The sequence below is a fragment of the Chrysochloris asiatica genome, unplaced genomic scaffold, assembly GCF_000296735.1.
Source record: "Chrysochloris asiatica unplaced genomic scaffold, ChrAsi1.0 scaffold00027, whole genome shotgun sequence".
Lineage (NCBI taxonomy): Eukaryota > Metazoa > Chordata > Mammalia > Afrosoricida > Chrysochloridae > Chrysochloris > Chrysochloris asiatica.
In genome coordinates, this window is record NW_006408545.1 from 20,107,146 (window position 1) to 20,113,559 (window position 6,414).

Genomic DNA, 6,414 nt, shown 5'->3' on the forward strand with positions numbered 1-6,414 from the left:
TGCTGGTTATTTAAAACACCGGTGGCATAGCCCTCAGAATCACAGCAACTCAGACCACCACTGCACGACAGACGAGTGGTGGCCGTTTGGTTTTATGTCTATACTGTCTCTTTAAATTTCGATGTCAATCTTGATACAATCCTGATATAATCAAGATACAATCCAGATGTTCTCTGCTAATCCTATCGATCCTGGTACAATCAAGATAAACTTTCCCAGGATGGCGGCTCCTGGAACAGCTGAGTGTCTTGATCCAGAAAATAATGGATTTCCTCTTGTTAAATGCCATCAATTCAGTTCCAACTCATAGTGACCTTGTGTAGGGTTTCCAGGGAGCAGTTGGTGGGTTGACCTTGTGGTTCATACTACCTTGCAATCCAATGCATTATCCTGCAGCGTCACACTGGTGGGATTCCAGGCACACTGTAGCTGTGAGTGGAGAATTTATTTCTAGGAAAACTCAAATTGGATGACTGGTAAATTAGTGCCAGGTGTTTATCTGGGGACTGTTGATTAGGTTTATCCATGTGGATACCTAGACTTCTCACAGAATGGTGACTAGGGTCTGAGAGAGCAAATCTTCCAAAAAGACAATCCCCAGTTACAAGTGTTTGTTAATACCATTAATCAAAGGTAATCACATGGCCAATCCAATGTGGGAGGGGATCTTTAAATATGGAGTCGATGTTAGGTGCAGTCAGGTTGGTGGTTCCAATTCAAAGCTACCCCTATATGCATTCTAAGGAGAATCTGGCAGTGTATTTTCCAAGACAGATTGTTTCTTTTTGCAGTCCATCATAATTTTAGTGTTCTTCACCAGCACTATAATTCAGATGCATCAATTCTCTGGTCTTCCTTATTCATTTTCCAGTTTACATATGCATATAAAGCAGTTGAAAATACCATGACTTGGGTCAGGCACACTGCAAAGTGGCATCTTTAAAGGCATTTTTTTTTCTTTGCAGTAGATTTGTCCAGTACAATATATTGTTTGGTTTTTTTGACTAATGCATCTACGGATGTTGACTGTGATTGAAAGTAAAATGAAGTCCTTGACCGTTTCAATCTTTTGTTTGTCATGTTGTTGTTTATTGGTCCAGTTGTGAGGATATTTGGGTTTTTTCCCCACTGAGGTATAATCCATACTGAAGGTTGGAGTCTTTTATCTTCATGAGTAAGTTTTCCAGTCCTCTTCTCTTTTAGCAAGCAAGCTTGTGTCTTCTTGTATTGCAAGTTGTTAATGAGCTTTCTTGTAATCCCGATGCCAGCTTTATATAGTCCAGCCTTTCAAATTGTTTGCTCAGCATACAGATTGAGTAAGTATGATGGAAGGATACAAACACCTTTTCTGATTTTAAACCACGCGATATCTCCTTGTTCTAGTCAAACAGCTGCTTCTTGGTCTATGTATAGATTCCACATGAGCACAATTAAGTGTTCTGGAATTCCCATTCTTCTCAGTAGTATCTGTCATTTGCTGATTTACATGGTGTCAGATGCCTTTGTCAGTAAAACACAAGTAAACTTCTTTCTGGTTTTCTTTGCTTTCAGCCAAGATCCATCTGATGTCAGCAACCGTGTCTTCTTCTGAATCTGGCTTGAATTTCTAGCAATTCCCTGTCAATGTACTACAGCAACTATTTTTGAATTATCTTCAGGAAATTTTTACTTTCATGTGATATGAATGTTATTGTTTGATGATTTATACATTCTGTAGGTTCACTGATTTTTGAAATGGGCACAAATATGGATCTGTTCCAATTGGTTGGCCGGGTGGCTGTCTTCCAGATTGCTTGATATAGACTAAGTGCCTCCAGTGCTACATCAGTTTATGGAAGAATTTTAGTTGGTATTCCGTAAATTCCTGTAGCCTTATTTCTCCCTAGTGTTTTATGTGCAGCTTAGACTTCTTCCTTCAATATCAACAGTTCTTGCTTATATGCTGCCTCTTTAAATGATAGAACATCGACTGATTCTTTTTGGTTAGTGGTTTGAACTCACTAGTTGCTCCTGGGAAACCTTATACAGGATTGCTATGAGTTGGAACTGATGTAAAGGCACTTCACAACAATAACAGGCTCACTGGACTGCTAACTGCAAGGTTGGAGGTTCAAACCCACCAGCCGCTCCACGAAAACCCTATACAGGGTTGCTATGAGTCAAAGCCTACTCAACAGCCATTAACAACCACAGTGTAGGTTCATGCTGAAAGAACTGCTATTAATAGCTTAAAGACCTTTTTTAAAGACAGTTTTTAAAGTGCAAAACTATTTTCTATGTCTTTCCAACTTGTTTAATGATAACAATCACAAGAGTTTTAAACACATGCATACATATACACACACAGAAAGAACCAACTGCTACCATCTCTAGTCTTAAATCAGTTGGTCTGGAGTGGAATCTGAATGTCAGGATCTTTAAGTGATTCTAACATGTTTTCAACCCATTAAAAGGAGCCGCAGCAGACAACAGGCATGCTGATCTACTTCTGATAGGTAAATTTAAAAAAACCCTATGAAACAGTTTTGCTCTGCACATGCAGGATCACCATGAGTTGGGATCAACACCATGGCAACCAGCAACAAAGGTGCAGCCAGAGTTGAGAACCACTGCCCTGTTGTGTGTTATCCAGTAGATTCCCACTCAGACTCAGTGAGCTTATAAATTAGAACTGCCTCAAAAGTTTTCCTGAGCTGTAATCTTTACAAGAGTAGATGGTCAGGTCTTTTCTCTAGTTGGAGCCATTCAGTGAATTCAGACCACCAACCTGTCTGCTAGCTGCTTAGCAGAAAACAGATACTGACAGTATTTTACTTCTGTGAGTATCATGATGCTGGAACCAACACTATGGGAATACTGAGTTGGAAACAATATGCAAAGTATTTATAAGTAAAACTATGATGTGGAAACCAGTGAAGTAAAATCTGAACAGGAAAATTCAAAGGGCAGCTAGAGAAGACAAAGTAAACTATTTTAATGAAAGGTGCAAAGATCTGGACATTAATATAATCTATACCTATTTATGAATTAAATGTACAAAAACCGAGAGGGAAGAACGCACTCAACATTTCTCAAGCTCAAAGAACTGAAGAGAAAATTCCAAGTCGTGAACCTGTAGGATTATATAAAGTGTTCATCAACTGTTTTTCACAAATTTTCCTCTAGAGTAGAATTATTGCACAATTTCATTAAAAGTTGCTCATTGAAAACCTACCATGAGCTTTCAAATGGGTCTTATTGCTATTTCATGAAAGAATAATACAGACAAAAGTTGGAAAGGCATGTGGAATTACTTGATTTATGCATTAAACCGGTCTGGGTAACTGTCTTCTGTACTGTTTTGGAAATTATACCATAAGGGATACTTATAAAGTAAAGGGGAATTGTATCACTGGAAGGCCATGTCCTTATTTTTTTTTTTAAAAAGAAACTAAACTAAATACCTTGGCTTAGTGACAATCTACATTTCAAAGGTTCTCCGGACTAAAAGCTTATTCTTCACTTAAATGACTTCTCCCCAGCCATATTTAGAGTTCATCTAGGTTATAAACCATATCTCCAGTTATTCATGCTGGTCTACATTGGGTAAAACAAGTATCAAAAGTACTGAAGGGAGAGGTAATAGCTTAAGCACTTCTCAGCTTATCCTTTATCTCTAGATGCAGATATTTGGAGAAATGCAACCATTTAATGAGAACTATAGTGGGGCATCCATTTACATCTCTTAGGATTGGTTGAATAGAGTATGGCCTATTGAGTATACTTTTGATGTTGTTGCCAGTCTCTTTTTCCAAATGTACACGTGATACTATCTGTAGAAATACTAGAAATACCCAGTAAACAATTTTCTAATACCAATTGTTAAGCTATATTCAGGTGATCACATCTTGAGGCTTGGTTTTCTGCTTGGCTATCAGTGATAATCAGGTTACATATAGGGTATCTGTGAGCTACTGACTTTAATAGGTCAGACTGTGCAAGATTTACTTTTTTGGAAACTAATTATGTGGCAGTTTCCTGTGTTTCAACTTACAGGGAACACTTGTTTTAGAGCTATAACTATACCCAGGTTCCAAAATTCTCTTTTAAAGTATAATAATGTCATTTTATATTTTTGATGATCTTACCCTGTGCAATTAGTACTTTGTGGAAAATGACTGGTTTCTCTTTTACATAAATAGCAGTTTAAGAGTATCTATCTTTGGAAACCCTGCACAGGGTTGCTATGAGTCGGAATCGACTCAACGGCACTTAACAACAACAGCAATATCAAGTCTGTAGACATCTCATAATATTTCAGTTGTCTGAAGTTTTGTGTTCTGGTATATTATAGCAAATAAACACCAACAAAATGACATTTATCAGTTCTCTACAGACTTTTAGTCTTGTTCTTTTATAGGTTAGGTATCTTATATAATTGTTGCTGTTAAGTGCTGTCCAGTCAGTTCTGACTCAGGGTTTCCGAGGAGCGCCTGGTGGGTTTGAACCGCTGACCTTGCAATTAGCAGTCCAGGGCTATCTTACAGTGCCACACCAGGACTAATTCGTCTATCACTTTTTAATGAGCTGATAAGTAAACGTATTCTAATCTTGCAAAGGAAAAAGCAAAGTACACAGAAGTTTGTGAATTGCACTGAATTTCTCCTGGGGCAAGTGCAAATATCCATAGTTTCATTCTAGCAGAGTGACTATAAATCTTCTTATTCTGTCTGCTAAATCAAGTAATTCTGAACATAGGTATTTATACACATATACACACTATTTAGCAGTGATTGGGGCTTTTCTGCAACAAATCACTCTCTTTCCTCTTGGTTGTTAGGTGCCATTGAGTCTGTTTCTACTCCTGCTGACCTCATGTGATATAGTAGAACTATCCCACAGAGTTTTCTAGGCTATCATCTTTATGAGATTGCATCATCAGGTCTTTCTCCCACAGAGTTGCTGAATGAGTTCAAACCAATATTTGGTTAGCAGTAGAGAGCTTAATCATTGTGTTACTATGGTTCTTTTGCTAAAATTAGGTTAAAGTCAGGCAAATAACAGGACCAAGGTTTATTATGAAGGGCAGGTGCAAGAATTTAAGTTAAAACTAAAACTCTTGTAAATTATAAAGAGGAGTAAAATGAGTACCTTAATTCTGCTGGCCTCTTGTTAACCAAATGACACATTGAGAAGGCTTCAGCATCACTTTAACACAGTGCTGTTAAAAAGGCATGATATATAGCTGGGCATGAGACAATCAGACAGAACCTAAATGTAGACTATATCCCAAATATTCTTCCTGGATTTTTTTTTTTTTTTTTTAATGTTTTGTTGTGAATTATATGGTAGTTTACATCAGAGAACTTTAGTTTTAGTTTTACATTCATTCCATCGTATATCATCTCATTGCCATGGTTCCAATCCCCTCCGTGCATCATCAACCAACCAAAGGGTATATCCTAGAAACCCGCCCCCTATACTCCCCGACCCTCCCCCCCCCCCCCGAGTTTTCGGCCCACAGTCCCTTTCCCTCTCTGGATCCAAAGTCCCCAGCCACTTCATTACTCCACGTCATCATCTCTGTCTCCATCTCAGGCATCTCTCTTTCTCTGGGTCGGGTCCCACTCTCGGCTCTTCGCCGTTGATGGTCCCAGATACATCCGCTCCTAGCCTGTAGAATTAATCACTCCCTTCCTTGTTTCAAAATGTCTACCTTTGCATTTCCAACCCTCATAATCCATCCTGATAAGCTTTATTCACTACAGTATCATGAGTTACCCATCTGTATTTCCTTTCATCCGCTCCGCCCAGACAGATTGAATAGTACCCACTGGAGATTCTGCCTTCCTCCATGCCCCCTAGCACTAGGTTTCCCCTTGAAATCTTGTAAGTCAGTCACTTCTTGCCTTTGTAGTTCCCCCCTCCCCATTTGAGTATCCAGTGTCCAAATTACCCATCTCCGTCCACTCTGTGTGTGGAAGGGGTGGGAATGATACTTGCTGTAAGGATTTGTTCCTTTTGAGTTGCTGCTCCATAGGTATAGGTCAAGTTCATCAGATTGTATCAGCTCACTCTTTTTTTTTTTTTCCCCCGTCTCTGTCTTCTCCTGGTTGAGCTCCAATCATCCAGTCATCCGGTCCAGGTCACATGGGTATCATCTGCAAGTGTGGGCGCTCCTGTGCACATGCCCTCTTCCCGTCAGCCAGTAGCTCCACTCTCCTCTCAAGCCCTCCGTGGTCACGCCACCCCAGGTCTCCTCACACTGCTTGCCAACCATGTCCCCAGCTGGGTCCACAGAAGTCCACTGAACATTGTAGGGCTTAGCTTGCCACTTCATTGCTGCTTTTACCCCATTCCCTCCCATCGGTGATGTGTGTGGGCACCAATCAGAGCGTGCATTTCCGTTGAATCTTAGTCTTGGAAGGGGGTTTG

General features: G+C 39.7%; 1 protein-coding gene across 2 annotated transcripts in view; it reads left to right on the plus strand.

The window, feature by feature from the left end:
* The window catches only part of SNX3 (sorting nexin 3), a 71,052-nt gene that overhangs the window by 36,147 nt on the left and 28,491 nt on the right, over positions 1 to 6,414 (plus strand). The window lies entirely within an intron of this gene.